The sequence below is a fragment of the Chrysemys picta genome, chromosome 7 (genome assembly GCF_011386835.1).
Source record: "Chrysemys picta bellii isolate R12L10 chromosome 7, ASM1138683v2, whole genome shotgun sequence".
Lineage (NCBI taxonomy): Eukaryota > Metazoa > Chordata > Testudines > Emydidae > Chrysemys > Chrysemys picta.
This window is the reverse complement of record NC_088797.1, coordinates 102,690,552-102,711,639: the sequence shown is the minus strand read 5'-3', so window position 1 is coordinate 102,711,639 and position 21,088 is coordinate 102,690,552. Positions and strand designations below refer to the sequence as shown.

General features: G+C 42.1%; 1 protein-coding gene and 1 long non-coding RNA gene across 3 annotated transcripts in view; one reads left to right on the top strand and one right to left on the bottom strand.

Moving 5' to 3' along the window:
* Positions 1-21,088, bottom strand: part of TCERG1L (transcription elongation regulator 1 like) — a 242,362-nt gene that overhangs the window by 173,003 nt on the left and 48,271 nt on the right. The window lies entirely within an intron of this gene.
* LOC135972778 (uncharacterized) lies at positions 4,447-9,815 on the top strand. The gene is made up of 2 exons (XR_010589290.1): positions 4,447-4,904; positions 7,798-9,815. It is a non-coding gene; the product is annotated as an uncharacterized LOC135972778 (long non-coding RNA).

Below are 21,088 nucleotides of genomic sequence, written 5' to 3'. Positions count from 1 at the left end.
TACTCGTGTGAGTAAAGGGGTAGAAGCATTTGATCCTTGGTGCTTTTACTTCTGAGCCAAAAGGCATTTTTACCAATGACTGTGTTTGGCCTTACAATCTATGCATTACTTTTTCATATGTAGTAGAGCTTGACATGAATATCATTCTGCTAATGCTGGTTGCTTGCTCTTTCATTCAGTGTTGCAAAACAATAGACTTCGCATACAACAGTTATAATGAACCTTGCTGATTTTTTTTTAAGCTGGAAGTACCCTGCATATTTGCCATATCTTTCAGTATAGATAAAGATGGTAAGATACACCACTGAATATTTTCTCTTTTTATAAAACTTTTCACTGCCTGTTAATATGTTTATATTTGTAAAGCTTCTCCAATTTACTTCCAGTCTGGTGAAAATTATCTCCAACACAAATTTGAATCTTTCAGTTAAATAGTGTGTGATTTTGAAGGGGTACAATAAATTATGCAGCAACTTAAATCTTTGGAACTTCACATTTCTGTTACAGCAGAGCAATTATTTTTCCATAAACTAGTCCATTGTATTTCAGAGGAATATCTTTCCAATTTCTTATTCCCAGGAGGATTTTAGCTGCAGTGTAGGTTTGGAATTGCTTAAAATAATAAACTGGTAGAAACTACAGACCTGATTTTACTCAATTCTGCTTACCTAGATTCTAGTGCACAATCATCACTGTAGTATATGAGCCGAGGTTTGAATATTTAGTTCTTATGTTTACATCTGTAGGTTGACAATACCAGATGTGACAGTTTTTACAGAGAATGTGGAGGTCTGTACAGAATTCCTATTTGTCTTTTTTGTAGTTTTACAGATAGGAAAGGGGTTTTGCAAATCTGTCATCATATACCGGAGGACCTCTTTCCACTTTTCTCAGTGTATTCCTTTTCAATTTCTTTTTCAGTCCACTGCCAATTTAACAGTTATCCAGTCATTGTGGTTAAGGAACTGTTCCCATGGTACACCTTAAACTGCACAGATTTCATTCCTACATTATGTACCTTATTCCATATTTTCAGTTATGGATTTTGACATGTTCCTTTTACAATCACAGTAAATATGCCTCCATATCAGATGTGTGCATTAGGTGCCCATCCATTCACAGCCAAGGAATTTAGTTAGAATTCATAATTTTCCTTACTTCTTCATAATTGTTTGGTCCTCTAGATGCCAGGGCAATCGACACTTTGTACATTTCTAAAACAGATAATGTATTGGTTTAGGAAAGCCTAAAGGCCACTGTGTATCAACAAAGTTTTGGGAGTTCAAAACCACCACCACTCTCTAGCAAATATACATGCTTCAGTATACAATCCAGTTCCTCTCTACAAAACAGCATAATAGCTACTCCAAGCAAGATAAAAATCCTACTAAGCAGTCTGGAGCAAAGAACTATTTGCACACACAGTGCCATAACTGTTACTTTCCTTCAGCTGGAGTCCCTCTTAGATGCAGGTTTCTGTTGTTTCCCCAACTCTAACTGCATTTACCTTTTTGATGAGTAACCATTAGGAATCAGCATAATTCCAGCACTGCAGTCTTCCCAGAGAGGGAAGTAGGACTCCATTCTTGATTAGGAAGAGAAATATAATTCTTGTCTAGCCAGTAGAGAGTGTGGTCTATATATCCAGATTTGCAACCAACTCATATAGTTTTCAAAATAGCTTTGTTCATTTTAGTTAACACCTCGAAATATCCAAGGGTAGCATCTATACCATGAACTTAGACTCCACAGTTTAAGTCATTTTTACTGAAAATATTCTGTTCCACAAGCTAAACTTCATTTTACTCCACTTCTTAAACTCTTATACTTTTAGACAATAGGGCCCTGATCCAGTCCCTCATGAAGTAAACTGGAAGACTTCCATTGACTTCTGACTTCCCCCAGTTTATTCAATATCATGAGATTTCTACACATTTGTTTTCCAGTGTCTAGGGGACTGAATAAACTTGGTTCTCTAACTGGCAAAAATGTTATCTGTATTTTTTTCCTGTTTACTAATATCTCACATTCCAGTTATCTTTGATGTCCCTGGTGGTAATGATTAAAAGCTGCAGGATTTAAAGCAATTAGTAAATGGAAGAGAAGGCACCTTTCCATGGTACTGTTTTGTAAGCTAAATGAAACAGATCTTAAGTGTCCAATCTGAATTGCTAATGGATAAGAGCAGATAATTGCTATGGTTTACTGAAATTAACATCCAAATCCAATTTTCTTTAGTATAAACTTCCAAAGAAATAGTACCAGGTAGGCCTAAATTACTTTTAAACTTCCAAGATTAAATGTAATGTTGCTAAATTATCTGAAGCATACTTTTGGGGCATGGAATTTACTTGATATCTATTAGGTTCATAATTACATTATGCAAACTATTAAATGGAAGATTAAAATATTAGCCTTTTGAGCATGCACTGCATTCTCTACTACATGGACTGCTCAATCATTTTCTTACGTAACATATCACAAAGTATATTTTCTATCAGAATTTATAAATTGACAGAAACCAAGGAAATTTTTTCAGCAGACTTAGTTTTTTCTGCAGTAGGTTTTAATTATTGATTTATATTAGATAAGGGCCATTTCAAAACCCTAGATCAGAATCAAACTTTTAGGAAGTCTGGACTCAGATATAAATCTCAACTTCATGGCTGGGTCATATCTCTAGTTTATTACATTAAAACTAATCAAAAGTACAAGTTGAAAAACAGAACAGTTTGATTAAAAATATTCAGACAAATTGAAGATTACAATGAGAGAGAGAGAGAGCGCACGTATGCACACAGGCATCAAAATAACTAAGAAAGAAAATCTGAGCTTCTCTTGACTGATGCATACTTAACACAAAATACACTAATGCACGATTTCCATTTACTTGTACTGACCAAGAGCAGAATTTCGCTCTTACACTATACTTAGCAGCTCTACAACATTTCTCACTTCTGCATATCACTGCATCAGAGAAGATGGTTTTGTGTCATTGGAACTTGTGCTATTTTGTGATGTAGCAATGTAACATCATAACCGTAAACATATATGGTAAAAGAAGATACATATAAAATTCATAATAGTATACTAGTACCAATAAACTCAAGCAAATGATAACAGCAATAACCAAAACAATATATTAGTTCACTTTAACTCCAGTTAAAGTAAAGACTCATCAACACACACAATAAATCTTGCCCCTAATTCTAAGTTTTTCTATAGGGGGCTACTGCAATTATTTTCCAGTCTAAATCTTCTATTCTCCCTTTACCACTTCTGCTTCCTGGTTTTAGATACATTCTTTCTCTTTTGACTTCCAATACTCCTACAGAATCATAGAGCTGGAAGGGACCTCGAGAGGTCATCTAGTCCAGTCCCCTGCTCTCATGGCAGGACTAAGTATTATCTAGACCATTCCTGTCAGGTGTTTGTTTAACCCGCTCTTAAAAATCTCTAATGATGGAGATTACACAACCTCCCTAGGCAATTTATTCCAGTGCTTAATCACCCTGACAGTTAGGAATTTTTTCCTAATGTCCAATCTAAACCTCCCTTGCTACAATTTAAGCCCATTGCTTCTTATCCTATCCTCAAAGGTTAAGAAGAACAATTCTTCTCCCTCCTCTTTGTAACAATCTTTTATTTACTTGAAAACTGTTATGTCCCCTCTCAGCCTTCTCTTTTCCAGACTAAACAAACCCAATTTTTCCAATCTTCCCTCACAGGTCATGTTTTCTAGACCTTAATCATTTTTGTTGCTCTTCTCTGGACTTTCTCCAATTTGTCCACATCTTGCCTGAAATGTGGCACCCAGAACTGGACACAATACTCCAGTTGAGGCCTAATCAGCATGGAGCAGAGCGGAAGAATTACTTCTCATGTCTTGCTTACAACACTCCTGCTAATACATCCCAGAATGATGTATGCTTTTTTTTTTTGCAAGTGTTACATTGTTGATTCATATTTAGCTTGTGGTCCACTATGACACCCATATTTATTTCAAACCATTTCTCCAGGTTGTCCAGATCATTTTGAATTTTAATCCTATCCTCCAAAGCACTTGTTGATGTCACTAGGCATCACCCTAGGTAACTCGGGAGGGTGGAAGGCCACAAAGTGTCAATGAAGCCTTCCTGCACTAGGCCTAAGTGAACCAAACTCTATCCTTCCATGTTTAAACTCTAATCAACCTCAAAAGCCAGGTGCAATTGGAATATGTAAGCAACCAGTTATCTGTGTGCAACCCCCTGCTCAAGCAGTAATAATGAGGCCTGCATGTTTCTGGCTGAAGGGAAAAAGGACAAGATAACGGTTTAAAGAAGTTACTAACAAGCTAGGCTTATAGCTGCCAAGAATGACTTAACTATTACCAGGGACGGGAGGGGTAGAGGGAGGAATGGGGGGGAGAAAGGGCGGGCTAGAGGGGAAAGGGGGGGGGGTGAGGCTTAACTGCAAAATGTATAAAAGAAGAAAAACTGTTCCTGTTAGTGTGCTTGATTTGAGACGTGCCAGTCTCCTTGCACCGCTTTGAGATCTCAAATAAACTTTGCTTGCTTCTCCACCTGGTGTGTTTATTGACGCGAAGCACACCGGGCAACGGACCCGCTGTTGCTTTGCCTCGGGCACTCTGTGCTGGCAACAGTTTTGGCGCCCAACGTGGGGCTCGAGGCTAAAATTTAGCCTTGCCCGGACCCCTCTCGGAGGTCGACAGATTGCGGCAACGACCGACGCCCAGCGCGCACCGGTGACTTTACCGGGGGCCTCGGCGGAGACGTGGTTTGGTCGACCCCGGAGGGCACAACGGTGCAACGCGCTTGAGTAGTGGAGAAGCAGCTGCGGGCGACGGTGGGGAACCGGTCCCATGGATAGGGCGACGGTGCAGAACCGGACCCTTGGATAAGGTAGGAACAGTCCAGTGGGGACTTTATCTGTCTTGACCTGGGGACGCCCAGTGTCTACCTGTTATGACCTGGGGACGCCCAGTGTCTCCCTATGGGGCAGGGACAGAGTATGGCAGGCAGGGCAAGGTGTACACTCTTGGAATGCATTCTGGTGAACTGGAAAGTGTTTGGATCGGATCCGTTGGTTAAAAGTAAACTGAAAAGGTTCTGTACAGTAGACTGGCCTCAATATCAGCTAGAGGACCAGGAAAGGTGGCCACCGGAAGGATCACTTAATTATAACATGATCCTTCAATTACTTCTGTTTTGTCAGCAAACGGGTAAATGGAATGAACATATGTATGTACAGTTGTTTATGTTGCTAAGAGATAGGTTAGATATTTTGCAAAAGTGTGATTTGACTCCAACAGGTTTGGTAGTAGCTACTGTTAGTCCCCAGAACCCCCCCACAGCTGTAATGGCAGGTCCGGTGTCCCCTTCGGCTATCACACCCCCACCATATAAAGACAAGGTGTCTCAGGTCCCAGAGATTGCCCCCTCGGTGGAATTTTATCCGTTGATCACTGAGACCGTGGTGTCCAGACATGGCTCAGGTAGGAATCAGGCCACTACTATGCAGGTTTACACCCATGTGCCTTTTAACCCGGTGGACCTAGCAGCCTTTAAGGCACAGGCAGGGGAATTCTCTACAAACCCAAGCAAGTTTATCTCGGTCTTTGAAGGGTGCCTGGCTAGCTGTAACCCTGACTGGGATGATTGTAATGTCCTTATGCGGACCCTGCTGTCTGAGGTGGAGCGTAATCAGGTTGTGTCTAAAGAAAAGGAAAAGAGGCAAGCGAAAATGATGGTCGCAGCAGTACAGGCCGGTGGCAGGGGAAAATTCCAGGAAGGTGGAAGGGGCCAGGGAATGAGAGGACGTGGGCGCCCTGGCTCACAGGAAAGGTGTCTGGGTCGCAACCAGTGTGCCAGATGCCGGAAGGAGGGACATTGGAAAAATGAGTGCCCCGAAAGGGAAGGTACCCCTATGATGGCAGCGGAGGATCAAGAATAGGAGTGTCAGGGGAGACGGACTATCCTGCCCCTGGAACCCCGAGTAAACATGAGGGTGGGAGATTCGGACATAGACTTTTTAATAGACTCTGGAGCTGCACGAACAGCCGTAAACCAACCTCTGCAGCTGCCTGTGTCAGAGTCCCTCACTGTGGTGGGTGCCACAGGGAAAGGAACCAAGTGCCCAGTATATGCCCCAGCGGAATGTGCTTTGGGAAACAGAACTCTATCTCACAAACTGGTTTTCCTCCCCGATTGTCCAACACCTCTACTGGGACGGGACCTGCTTTGTTGCTTAGGAGCCACCCTGCATTTCACCCAAGATGAAATAAACCTCACCTTACCCCCAGAGAATGCCTGGATAATGACCCTTGCAATTGAGCCCTCAGACATGCAAGCCCCAGAGTGGAGCAAGTGGGAAGACAAAAGGAGGGTTAAAAAGCAGCTTTGCTGGACAGTGTTGGCCCAGGGATTTAAAAATTCCCCCACCCTTTTCGGCCAGGCCCTGGCCAGAGACTTGGAGGAGCAGGACAATGAGGACAGGGTCCTCCTCCTGCAATATGTGGATGACTTGTTAATTGCTGCTGTGGGTCTCACCCCTTGCCTTAAAGCCACTGTGAGCCTCCTGAACTTTGTTGGACTCCTCAGAAGTGGGTGTGCTCGTCCTGGTTTGTTGCTCCAAAGCTCTGTATAGAAGTTATTTTGCTGGATAATGGCAACGTGTATGTGTTCATTGTTGGGAAAAGGTGTATGAGTGAAGAGTGGAAGTTTCCTTTCTAAGTTAAAAGAAGCCAAGAAGGAGAGAAGGAAACAGAACGAGTTAACTGAGGGAAAAAAATATAGCTAGCAAGCTCAGTCCAAAGATAAGATGCTGGCCCATCCAAGGACACTGCCCAGAGCTAAGACTTGGCCGACAGCCAAGAAAAGGGGGGGCCTGAATGTGCCCAAGCAACTATGAGATCTGCAAAACACTGTCAGGCATTAATGAAATGTGTTAGGTTTCTTTTCTCACAGATAAAAGAAGTGCTACCCAAAGACCCTAGCAGCCCTGCCATTCATTGAAACAAGGAGACTGAGTCTACGTAAAGTCCATCAACGAAAAACTGCTTTGGTTCCACACTGGAAAGGCCCTTTCCAAGTCCTGTTAACCACCAACACTGCTGTGAAGTACCAAGAACTGCCCACCTGAACCCAGGCTTCTCACTGTAAAAAGACCCCTCCACCTCAGGAGGACTCTCCAACTGATGATAAGCCTATTTAAAGACAGGGTGATGTGCTAGTAACCTCTCCTCTGTATGATGCTGAACCACACTGTTTCAGGAAAAGAGAAGAAGGAACACTTGCTTCATTGAAACCACAAAGTCCAGGAATTCCTGACTACAAAAGACATTAAGAACTGACCCTGGTGAAGAAACAAAGAATTATACGCTGGCAGGGAGGCTCTTAGACCCCTGGCCTCCCAGGTACAGGCTGAATGTCTAGTCTGCCAAAAGAACAACCCTCGAGCTGGAGTGTCAGTGCCACCAGCCACTCTGGAACCTACCCCAGGCCTGGGGCTGGTTTGGCAAATAGACTTTACTCAGTTCCCCCTGACCCAAGGATTCAAATACCTTTTCATCTTGGTGGATCGATTCAGCGGATGGCCTGATGCCTTACCCCTTGTTTTGCTCCACATGCGCTCTCTCCCAAAGTGCAGGTTAGGGCTCAGTCCCTTCGAGATTATGTTTGGAAGGGCATGGCCTATGAACGGTACACCGGTTCTGGCAGGGGAGTGGGAAATGGGGTGTGGCTTTTTATCTCAGTACATGTGCTGTCTGTCTGCTGTTCTCTGTTCTCTCCACAGGTATACCAGAGATTTGCAGCCTCTCCCTCTGGATGCCCCTGTCCATTCCTTGCAGCCAGGCAATTCCGTTCTCGTTCGGACCTGGAAGGACAAGCCTCTCCAAGAGAAGTGGAAGGGACCCCACACCGTCCTGCTGGTCTCCCACACAGCAGCAAAGGTCAAGGGACACAAGAACTGGATTCAATCACTCCCGTCTGAAGGCAGTGCCCGCTCCTGAACGGTGGACCGTCCAGCCCACGGAAAAAGACTACCAGCGACGACCTGAGACTTAAACTGTTATTCAAAAGACAATAAGGCCTGCTGGGAATGCCCTGTGGTCTCTTTGGACAGTCGCAGCGCACTCCCCACGAAAACTCTAAGCGTTGGTTGTGTTTACTCTCACAGGGCCGGCCTAACCTGGTGGCCTGGTCCTTTTGTTTTTAATCTGCCTACTATTGGTAATTGATATTTTGTGGGTATTTGGGGAATTGTAATTGTTAGGCCCTAGGGTCACCTGCCCAGCATGAGTTCAGGTCCAGGGTCTGCCACAGTGGTACTCTTTGCCATAGGGACACTCCTTTCGTTACCTCCCGTTTCCCCCTAGGCACATGTGGGTTGGAAAGGGATCCCTACTAACTTGGAAACAAACACATATGAGTCCTTGAAGGTTTGCTTTGCCCAAGAGTTTAACCTCTCTAACTGCTGGGTATGCTCCCAAATCCCGCACCACGCAGCAGGGTTACCCTGGAGAGTGGTCCCCCAAAATTGGTCAGATATCTGTTGGGGATGGTTCAGTAGGGGAAGAAATACCTCGGGTACCCCCTTGTGACAAAACTGTACCATTAAATCCCAGTATGCATTAAGGGACAACCCCTGGCTGCCCCAGGCAGCGTAAATCTTTGTATGCCACCTCAGAGCCCATTAAGGAAGGAGACAGGTTGGGTATAATCCTCCTCCCATCCCATGGGGTGGGACGACTAACCCAATTTTATCGCAGGCTCTCTGTGTTTCTCACCACATTCGCCAATGAAACCTTGGCCATAGAGAAGAGCCTTAACTCAGAGCTATACCAGCTCCGGTTGCTGTCCCTGAAAAACAGACAGGCCTTAAATTATGTTTTAGCCTCCCAGGGCGGGGTATGTGCCTTTATTGGGAATGAATGTTGTACTTAGGTCCCGGAAAACTCACAGGACATTAACAAGCACGTCCTGTCGGCCAAACAGGCTTTCAAGCAGTGGAAGGCCCAGGAAAGGAAACCCACAGTTTTCGATTCCCTTTGAAGTTGGTTGCCCAACCTAGGAGGACTGGGCGGTGGCCTTGTGCGTCTCCTCCTCACCGGTGTGGTATTGTGCCTGTCACCCTCCTCCTAATTGCTTGTTTTAAGATGCTCCTCCGTAAGCTTTGTGCCCCCCCGTTCCTCAAAAATCCCGGCATACCCTCTCATTGAAAACCCCAGCTTCATAGCACTTAATCATATCTTGTCCACAGAATATGAGAAAACTCAGCCAAAAGCTTGTTGAGTATTCTCAAAGGAGGGAGTTGTTGATGTCACTAGGCATCACCCTAGGTAACTCGGGAGGGTGGAAGGCCACAAAGTGTCAATGAAGCCTTCCTGCACTAGGCCTAAGTGAACCAAACTCTATCCTTCCATGTTTAAACTCTAATCAACCTCAAAAGCCAGGTGCAATTGGAATATGTAAGCAACCAGTTATCTGTGTGCAACCCCCTGCTCAAGCAGTAATAATGAGGCCTGCATGTTTCTGGCTGAAGGGAAAAAGGACAAGATAACGGTTTAAAGAAGTTACTAACAAGCTAGGCTTATAGCTGCCAAGAATGACTTAACTATTACCAGGGACGGGAGGGGTAGAGGGAGGAATGGGGGGGAGAAAGGGCGGGCTAGAGGGGAAAGGGGGGGGGGTGAGGCTTAACTGCAAAATGTATAAAAGAAGAAAAACTGTTCCTGTTAGTGTGCTTGATTTGAGACGTGCCAGTCTCCTTGCACCGCTTTGAGATCTCAAATAAACTTTGCTTGCTTCTCCACCTGGTGTGTTTATTGACGCGAAGCACACCGGGCAACGGACCCGCTGTTGCTTTGCCTCGGGCACTCTGTGCTGGCAACACACTGGTAACCCCTCCCAGCTTGGTATCGTCCACAAACATTATAAGTGTATTCTCTATGCCATTATCTGAATCATTGATGAAGATATTGAACAGAACCGGACCCAGAACTGATTCCTGCGGGACCCTACTCATTATGCCCTTCCAGCAAGACTGAACTACTGATAACTACTCTCTGGGAACGGCTTTCCAACTAGTTTTGCACCCACCTTATAGTAGGTCCTTTTAGCTTGCATTTCCCTTGTTTGTTTCTGAGAAGGTCATGCAAGACAGTATCAAAAGCTTTACTAAAGTCAGATATACCATGTCTACCACTTCCCCTCCCCCCACCCAATCTACAAGGCTTGTTACCCTATCATATTAGTGTGACACGATTTGTTCTTGACAAATCCATGCTGACTGTTACTTATCACCTTATTATCTTCAAGATGTTTGCAAATTGATTGCTTAATTATTTGCTCCATTATCTTTCTGGGTACAGAAGTTCAGCTGACTGGTCTATAATTCCCCAGGTTGTCCTTATTTCCCTTTTTATAGATTGGCGCTATACTTGCCCTTTTCTAGTCTTTTGGAATCGCTCCCCTCTTCCATGACTTTTCAGAGATAATCGCTAATGGCTCAGATATCTCTTCAGTCAGCTCCTTGGGTATTCTAGGATGCATTTCATCAGACCCCGGTGACTTGAAGACATCTAATTTGTCCAAGTAATTTTTAACTTGTTCATTCCCTATTTTAGCCTCTGATCCTGCTTCATTTTCACTGGCATTCACTAAGTTAGATGTCTAACCACAACCAACCTTCTTGGTGAAAACCGAAACAAATAAATCTTTAAGAACTTCTGCCATTTCCACATTTTCGGTTATTGTTTCCCCACCTCCCTCATTAAATAATGGGCCTACCTTGTCCTTGGTCTTCCTCTTGCTTCTAATGTATTTGTAGAATGTTTTCTTGTTACCCTTTATGTCTCTAACTAGTTTGATCTCGTTTTGTGCCTTGGCCTTTCTAATTTTGTCCCTACATACTTGTGTTATTTGTTTATATTCATCCTTTGTAATTTGACTTAGCTTCCACTTTTTGTAGGACTCTTTTGATTTTTAGATCATTGAAGATCTCCTGGTTAAGCAAAGGTGGTCTCTTGCCATACATCCTATCTTTCCTACACAGTGAGATAGTTTGTTCTTGTGCCATTAATAATGTCTCTTTGAAAAACTGCCAACTGTCTTCAATTATTTTTCCCCTTAGATTGGCTTCCCATGGGATCTTACCTACCAACTCCCTGAGTTTCCTAAAGTCTGCCTTCTTGAAATCCACTGTCTTTATTTTGCTGTTCTCCTTCCTACCACCATTCCTTTGAATCATGAACTCTACCATTTCATGATCACTTTCACCCAAGCTACCTTCCACTTTCAAATTCTCAACCAGTTCCTCCCTATTTGTCAAAATCAAATCTAGAACAGCCTCTCCCCTAGTAGCTTTCTCCACTTTCTGGGGGAAAAAAACCAAAGTCTCTAATACATTCCAAGAATGTGTTGGGCAATCTGTGCCCTGCTGTGTTATTTTCACCACAGTTGTCTGATTAGTTGAAGTCCCCCATCACCACCAAGTCCTGTGTTTTGAATGATTTTGTTAGTTATTTTAAAAAAAGCTTCATTCACCTCTTCTTCTTAGTTAGGTGGTCTGTAGTAGACCCCTACCATGACATCACCCTTGTTTTTTTACCCCAGTTTTCCTTACCCAGAGACTTTCAACAAGTCTGTCTCCTATTTCCATCTCAGCCTCAGTCCAAGTGTATACATTTTTAATATATAAGGAAACACCTCCTCCCTTTTCTCCCTGCCTGTCCTTCCTGAGCAAGCTGCACCCTTCTATACCAATGTTCCAGTCATTCATATTATCCCACCAAGGCTCTGTGATGCCAACTATGTCACAGTTGTGTTTATTTACTAGCATTTTGAGTTCTTCCTGCTTATTCCCCATACTTCTCACATAGTATATGGACATCTAAAATACTGATTTAATTCCCCTTTCCTCTGCCCGTTCTGTCTTATCTCTCCTTTATCCCTGCTATAACAGCCCATGCTCCCCCCAAAGTCCAAACCTGTCTCCCAGGTCTCTGTGTAAAGCTTAGATAAGTCTCTGCACAATTTTAATTCACAACATTTAAGTGTAGGACATATATGGCTCCCTTAATGAAGAGCCTCCAAGTATGAAAAATGTGGTGCCACTTATGGGGGAAAAGAACTGAACTGCATCATTTCTGATTCACACGTGCAAGATAATGAAGTAGTCACTCTAGAAGGTGATAGTATTAAACCAGATATTCACAGACACGAAAATTACTCCAACCTAAATACAAACATTTATTTTGTAGTTGTTGGTGAGTAGGTAGGTTAATGGACCTGAGACGAAGGAGTAATGTAAAAGCTTTCTACCCTTGTGTGTCAGTTGTGATACTTTTTTGGAGGAGCAGAGGGTATATATGTAACCTATTGCAAATCTTTGAGGTTATGTTCACTTAGGAAAGAAAATGTGATTCTTCTACAGAGATTGCTATCTCGTTGTACAATCCTAGGTGAAGACAAGGCACAGGTAGTTTTACCTTGGTGCAGCTGCTCAAGATAAACACTGGTGGGAAGGCGATGACTGTACTACTGACAACCCAAGAGTTAAAAGTCATGGTCAGACCTCAGAACATCAGTAGATTGACCTACTAATCATTGTTAAAAAACAAAACATGCAGAAGTCATGGTTTTGGGGTCTCACTCTTCTGGCTTTTGAACTGCCCCAGCCACCTCCTTCCTCCTCTCTCGCAGAAGCAGCATGGTGTGTCAATCACAATTCAAAATGCAACCTTCATTGCATGTAAAATGTGCACACAAATGCAGGCCCAAGCTGCCCTGTATGCCTGCTACCCAGCTCTTGTTCTTACTGCCCGGAGTCCTCCAACCCTGGCAGTCCCCCATTCCTCTCCAGACGCTGACCTTGGTCTCCAGCCTTCAGGGGAGGTGCCTTGCCCTAGGCTCTGATGGTATGTCTAAATTGCTGGAGGGAGCCATAATAATAATGTGCTAATAATAGCAGTGCGGACATTGAAGTTATATTAGAGACTTGGGCTAGCCACCCAAGCTCAGATCCAGGAAGTCTGGGTGGACTGAAGAGCCCAAGGTGCCGCCCTAGCTGCAACATTGCAGTGCTATTTTTAGTACACTAGCTCAAGCCTGAGTCTGTCTGCATAGGCTGGGAGGCTCTTTGCCACCTGCAGTGTGTAGATATACCCCACAGTGGGAAAGGGATGAGGCCACTGCTGCTATCTTAGATAGAGGACCATTCTGCTGTACTCTGCCAGATCTGGTTCTCTGCCCACACAGAGAGGCTCTAGTACTGCAGACAGCTGCTATGTCTGCCCCTTGCAAAAGTGGCAGAGCAGCCTCTGGTGATTAAAGGAAGAAATGACAGACCTTGCAAAAATCCTGAGCTGCCTCTATTTTTTGCAGAGAGCCCCCCAAAACAACACTTGTGATATCACGAGTGTCAGCAACATTAATTGCTGAGGTTTACATCTCTCATTCCTCATCTGGATGAAACCAGTTCAGGTTGCAAAGACTAATATTACACGCAAAACTCAATTCAAGGTATTCTAGCAGTGCTGCAGCCTAGTGACATTTTGAAGAGAAAAAAAAAAAAAAAAAAAAAAACAGAAAAACTTTATTTTAATAAGCCAAAATGTATAGTAAATTAAGTCTGAATTTCATGATATTTTGCATGCAAAGAGTTTAGCATGTATGAGGAAATTCAGTTTGTCTGCATTCTGTAAGTACTATATAAAATATTTAATTAACTTTTTGCCATTGTCAATAAGTTTCTATTATAGCCAAGACATTGCTGGGCTCTCTCCACTAGACAACTGAAAAAAAATGAAATGTATTGTTCATCCCTTCCCCTCCCTCAGGAAAAATTTTGTTTATCTTTGTAGATTAAGCAGTTGACTTTAGTAAAAAGGCTGTAAGCTCAAACCCTATTGCTGATGTGTTTTCACTAAAGTGCTATTAAAAGCACCTGTTTTTCTTCTAACCAAAGTCTGGTGAATACATTCTAACCACTACTTATTTTCCTGTAAAATAAAAACAAGAGAAGTGACATTGAGTAAAGACACTTTGAATTATGCACTAAGTAGAAAGAAAAATATAAGCCATGTTGCCTTCCCCCCTCTTCCCCGCAGGGGTGGGGGTGGGGGGTGTGGATGAGAGTAAGAGATTCATTTGGGCCAGCAGGAAAAAGAAAACCCTAGGGTCTTTTAAGGATTCTCCATTCCCCACGCATGGGTTCTCAGCCTTCTGGTGGCCTTGGGGGGAGGAGGCGTTCTGTAGCTGATTGGCTGGATTGAAGTGTACAGTGGAAGACTACTAGTTATTTACACCCAAGAGGTGGACTTATAAACCCTCTTCCCTTCCTAGGGTACCATTCTACACCTGCAAGCAACAGTTCTCCCTCCCACATTTAGGATTAGAGTAGGAGTGGGGCTTGGGACCTTGCTGAGGAAACCACTGTAGTCACCTTTTGGGGCTGGGAAGAAATTTCCCCCTCATTGCCAAATTGGCCTGGGTGAAGTGGGGTTTCTCCACTACCACCTTCCTCCAAGTAGCCCAGGAACCCAGTAGGTAGGCTAGGTCATAATGTGTTCATGTTGTTGCAACTTGTGAGGGATCTAGTGCAGACAATCCTTCAATATGAAGTCTGTTTCCCTGATAAACTGGTAGTGGAGTCATGATCAGGGTAGGGATCCTGGAAAGGAGCTTGAGGCTTTTAATGTCTGGTACAGTGAGGAGACACCCCACTTTTCCCCATATCCTTAAGTCTCATATAGGAAAGGCTACTAGGTTCACTGCTGGAAATAGGTTAAAGTTTGGGAGTGTTGACATAGACATCAATAGGAGCTAGAATTTTACGCATTGTGTCTTATCTTCTATTCTGTGGTATCCAGAACAAAAAGCTGTGACTAATACAAACGAACAGACACACACACAAAAGACATTGGGTTTGGTTCAGTACATTGGGAGCAATTTACCCATCCGCATAGGTTTCATTAACCCATACTTAAGAGTTTTCAATATCTTATATCCGTTATTGCATATTTTCTTCGCCCTGCACTTCTAAATAAAAATCAATTGCCCTCCCTGCTGCAGACCTACCTGCAAAAGGGGACATATACACACTGGATATTGCAGAATTAGAGAGCACGGTGCAAAAATGATTAAAGGCATTGAAAGACTCATATGAAGCAAGTCTGAACAGACTGAAATTGTGTCTTAGCAAGGAGATAAATAAGAGGGGATATGATAAAAAAAATATAAGATAATGAATGATAGAGAGGGTAGATCAGGAGCTTCTGTTCTCATAACACAAGGACAAGGGGAAATTCCATGAATGAAAAGGCTGCAAATTTAAAACTGATAAAGGGAAATACTTTTTTAATGCAATGTAGAATTCTACTGGAACTCATGGCCACAGGAAGTAATTGAGGCCAAAAATCTAGCAAAATTCAAAAAGGGATTGGACATTTACAAGCATAACAAGTATATCCAATGTTATCATAATGAATTATAAGAAGAAATTTGTAAGGGATATAAAAATTCATGGTTTACACCAATCTCTAACTATTAAATGTCAGCAAGAACCTAATGTGGGGAGCCAGATTAACACACATCTGCCCACTGTAGGGCTCTGATGCCTTTGAAGCATCTCATACTGGCCACTGGACAAGATAAACTTTAGGTCTGATTCAGTATGGCAATTCTTATGTTCCTAAAATCTTCCTTTTTGTCTCTGTCTCCCCCTATCTCCTTCCCCTCCCTCACCCCCACATCTCTTGTTCTCTATATAAAATGTGTGGTGTAACTTGACTGTCAATAATACACCGGCCACTCTCAAAATTACTCTACACAGCCTATAAGAAGAAACACTGACTTACTAATCAAGACAATTTGGTTTATGTAAAACACAGCACTATTTTAATAGGCTCTATATTTAACAGGAAACTAATCTTTACAAACACATCAAAAGATATTTTGTAAATGTTAAGAAACCATTCTCACATTTTATCCCTAAGCATGATGTCTCACAAAAATATTTGACAAATTTTAATAGGAAAATTGCAATTTGATCTCTTATGATATGGTATTTTAAGTAAAGAGAAAATAAATACGTAGAATAAATAAATAATAATAATAAAATAAAACTGAGAGGCAAGCGCCACTCGTGCTATTTTTACTGTACTATTGCAAACAGATTTCCCTTTTGGCTACCCTGAACTTGAGACAATGAGACTTGCTGAGCAGAACAAAGGATGGCTCAGGGGGTGCCTAACCTTACTTTTCAACATCTTATTGACTTATTCAGGGTACCTAATTTATGTTCAGATGGCGTGTCTCAAGTCAAATATATAAATCCCTAACTGGAGTGATATGCCTTTCTGGTGAGCCTACACAGCATCTAATAGAAAGTGATTCTTTAATAGTATGTTATTTTTATAGGTTATTCAATTTTTTTGGTGTTTAGTTTCCTTTGGCATTTGAAAATCTCACTTCCAAAAATCCTATAGTTTACACCTACCATAATATATGGATAGTCAGCTATTTCACAGTTCATTTGTTGTACTTTACCTAGGGGAATATCTGTAATGTTTACTGCTTGCTGATACATCGATTTCAGTGATGGCCATAGTGTTTTCATGTTTAGAGTTCAATGTTTTGATCAACAGAGAGCACTACACAAAGGACAGTGGGCCACTAGCATTTCTTCTCTTACTGGCTTGTTATAGCTTAATCCGTAACCACTGAAGTTAATGAGTTTTGCTATTGACTTCAACAAGAGCAGGAACAGGTGCTTAATCTGTGAAGAAAGAACAAATAGCCCTAATGTTTGGGAATTAAACACCACCTCATTTTATGATTCCTGAGCTATATGATGCCTACATAAGAAAAAGCATACAAGTAAAAAAACCTCAAATTAAAATAAAACCCAAACCCCAAAACACTTTGTACTCCATCGTGCTGTTAAAACTGTTTATAAAGACATGTTGCAATACCATCTAATGGTCATGGACAAAAAGTAGTCATCTATGCACAGACTGCATTAAAGAATTAGAAAATCCATACATCAACAGCAAGGCAAGTACATTGCCTTTTGGTCACTGTATCATCATTATTATGTATATCAAAACCTAAACTGAAGAAAAGAAAAGACCATGTCATGAAACCCACATAACTTCCTTTCTGTGTTGGAATTTTCACTGATTGTTTACCCTGTCTGGTTCATCTGCTATTTCTGTTAGGCTTCACTTCAAGGGTACATGCTGATTAGGGCAGCCTTCACTTGGAATAATCTTTAAAAGTTTATGAAGGGTACTATATGTTGTAATTATCTTTTCTTCCTCCACCTTGCACATGACCATTTTCTATTTTCAGATGTACTCTGGATAGTTGTGTGTTGCTGCCATTCATAACATACAATAGAAATGGCATTGTAGCACTTGCATTTGAGTCACTTTCTACATTATCCTGTGACAGGTTTCTCTGTATATTACCTACATGAGGGGATGGCTCCCTCAAAGATAAGGTTTTGTTTCAGTTCTCATATTTCATGAAATATGATTATTGTTACTTGTATTACACAGCCCCTAGGAACACTAATCATGGATCATGATCCCAAGGTACTAGGTTCCGTACTAGCACAAAACAAAAAAGAGGAGTCCTGCCCCCAAAGAACTTACAATCTATATATGAGACAAACAATAACTGATGGACACAGTCAGATAGGGGAGAACAAGGAAAACTGAGACAATATTGGTCAGCATGATAGGCCATGGTCTCAACACATTAGCAACTTAAACATTGCCAAGTTTTCTGTAGGCTTCATAGAAAAAGAGTTTTAAGGAGGAATTTGGAGGAGGATAAGAAGGTAGCTTTCAAGATGTTTAAGGGGAGAGGCTCCCAAGCATGAAAAGCAGGATGGGAGAAACCAAAAGGGCTAGACAGTGAAGTCAATAGCTTATGTTTTATGTGAAAGATAAGAAGGAGCCAGTGGAATGATGCAAAGAAAAGGGGGGAAATGGAAAATTATCTTTGCAGCAGCTTTCTGAATGGATATGAGGCAAGATTGTATTTGTCAAGGCGAGAAAAAAAATGTAGTAAATCAGGATGTGAGATGAGAGTTCAGTTGAGAGTTTTAGCACTGTGCAGAAAATGTACAATGTTGTGCAGAAAGAAATCAGCAAGATTTAGATTATTGCCTGGATGTGAGGACCTAGAGAGTCCTCAGAGATGATGCTCAGGTTACAGGCTTGAGTGACAATCAAAATAGCGTGCTATCAAAAGAGAAGCAAGGATAGGTCTTTTTTTTTTTTGAGGAGGGAATATTAGGAGCTTTATTTTAGCCATGTTAAGCTAACTGCTAGATATTCACAAGAATATATCAGAGAGAGACAGGCAGAGATTTTAGTTTGGACAGAAGAAGCCAGGTTTGGAGTCAAAGGTAGATCTTTGAGTCATCAGGATGGAAATGAGAGTTGAATTCGTGTTTGTGGATAGAAGGAGAAGCGAAGGAGACCCAGGACAGTCCTTTCCACAGAAAGTTGGAGTGGGAAAGAGGATGATCCTCTGAAAGACAAGCTCAATAAGCAGTTAGAGAGGTAGGAGGAGAACCAGGAGAGGGAAAAATCAATCAAGGAAGCCTTAGAAGGACAAGTTTAAGACAAAGAGCATGGCTGATGGTGTCAAAGTTGGCTGGCAGCTCAAAAAGATTCAGGGTGGAGTACTGGTAGACAGTGCGTTCAGTGAGCTTATAGATGAAAGGGAGAAGGGGGTCGGGAGAGAATAGTTGGAGATGCGAGTGCAGTCAACAGTGGTGTTTTCTTCTCATTTTTGTTTGTGTGCTTGTTAGGATGGGAGAGACTAAAGTGTGTTTGTGTTGTGAAAGGATAGAACCAGAGGAGAGTGAGAGGTGAGGGGAGTTGAGAGCGGGCACAAGAGACATCAAGACATGAAATAGGATGGAGCACTAGGGCAAGTGGAGGGGTTGAAGGAGAAGAATAGATGAGAAATTTCTGCATCTCTGATGGGGAGAAAGAGGATAGAGTTGCAGGAAGAGATGGGGAAGGAGACAACCTGAGCAGAGGGAGAAGGTCACATTATATTTTGTCAATTATCTTAGAAGAAATTGGGAAAAATCAGCAGAAACAGAGGAGAGAAGAGTTTCAGAAGTGAATCAAAAAGCCAGCTGAGATTGAGGATATAATATTCAATTATTTTGGTGAAGTAGAGTTGTTTAGCTAAGAAGATGGCAGAAATGAAGGAGGAAAGAAGGAATTTGTAGTAGAGGAAATCAGTCTGGTCACTGAATTTTCAGAGACTAAAGTATTTCAGGATTATACAATCTCCGCGAGTAGCAGTTGTATTTTCACCACATTTGAGAAGTTCTAACCTTGCTGAAAAGGTTCAAGAATTAAGAAGACAGATTTTTCCCCCCTTCTTATTGGAGCATCCACCATGCCAATGACAAAAGCAGTATCAGCAAGATATTTTCCTAGATCCATTCCATCCTACCATACTCAAGTTGGACATAAAAATCCAAGCTCTATGGATAAACTAGTTGAATCACCACCCATAAAGCCAGCTGGGATCTGGTCATTCTTAGAGCAGTGTCAGATCAATATATGCACTAACTTTTGGGAAAGAATTATGGTATGGAAATCTTTTGCCTTAGTTAATTCAGGGAGATCAAAAAGTTCCATTTCTCTTTTCTAGGGTACATTTACCCTTGCAATCATCCTTAATTATGAAAGATGTTATCAATCATTTCAGAAGATCTTTGGGAAAAACAATTAAAACTTAATGAAAGAAATAGTTGGTTGTTTTTCCTTTTAAGAGTAAAAAGCACCTTAAGACGGATCATCCAATTTCTAGAGACTTATTTAGAGAAGCAGAACATTCACAGATTGCAATGAGTGTTTGCTCGCCAACAATAGGAGAAAATTGGCATTTGATAGAGGCTTTATCTCAACTAGGAAAGCAATCCAAAGACAAAATTACTTTTCAGATGCTCAAGATTAGTTTGAGGAGAAAAATATCACTTTAATAACTATATACATTCATTTGTTTGCTCCATTACACAGCATTAAAGCTGGGCAAATAATTTGTAGTGAATAACTGATCTGCTGATTCTCTCTTATTCATCCGTTAACAGGTTGTCCACCAACAAATTGGGGTTTTCAGGAGTTTATTTTTTAAATAATTTTGAATAACATAATTTGTGAATAATTCTTGCTCTTCAGATCCTTTACAAAAGAAAGCTTGTAGTGACTAATCAATATTCAAGCTGTTTTATTGTTACACACATAGGTCACATAGTACATTTCTGCTTCCTGAAAGAATTGTCATAGAATCATGTTTCTATTGTGAATAATTGTAATTGCTCATTTGATCTTCCACAAGTGTTATTCAATATTCATTTGAAATTCAGTTTCCAGTAAACTCATTTGTTAAGATAGTTTCAGAGAGTGAACACAAAAAAGAGAGACCACAACAAAGTCAACTGTCTTAATAATGTGAATGAGGGAAAAACAATAATATCAGTATTTACCTGGCTCTACAAAATATAAAGATACAATCTTACATGCTCAAATTCCATAATGTACGCGCTCAGCATTTATTGCACTTTACACTTATAGTGAAGTGAAGACTCACCAGCGTGGCACCTCCTGCTGGTCGTCTCGGGAATTAGCTCTCCAGCGTATGGAGAGCCCTCTGCTGGCTGGTGGCTCGCTTGCCACTGGCCCCATATCTCTCCCGGCCCTTGGTGCCCTTTACCTTGGGGCTCTCCCCAAAGCAGTACCCCCTTCCTCTGGGATTCCCCTCCCAGGGGAACCCCCAACCATCTACACCCACCTTGCCTCAGTGGCTACTGCCAGTCATCATCTAGCCCCCTCTCACTGAGGCAAACTGAAGTCTGTAAAAGCCACCTATCATTGGCAAGGGGGTCAGACCAGCTGCCTCTGCCTATCCCGGGCTGCACCTCTGCAACCCCAGTACATGCTTGGGCCTTTAGCAAGGCCCGCAGGCTGGGGATTTGCCAAGCTGGAGCTCCCCAGCCCTACTCCACTCCTGGGACCCTGAGCTCCCAGGCAGCCAGGTCCTTCTCT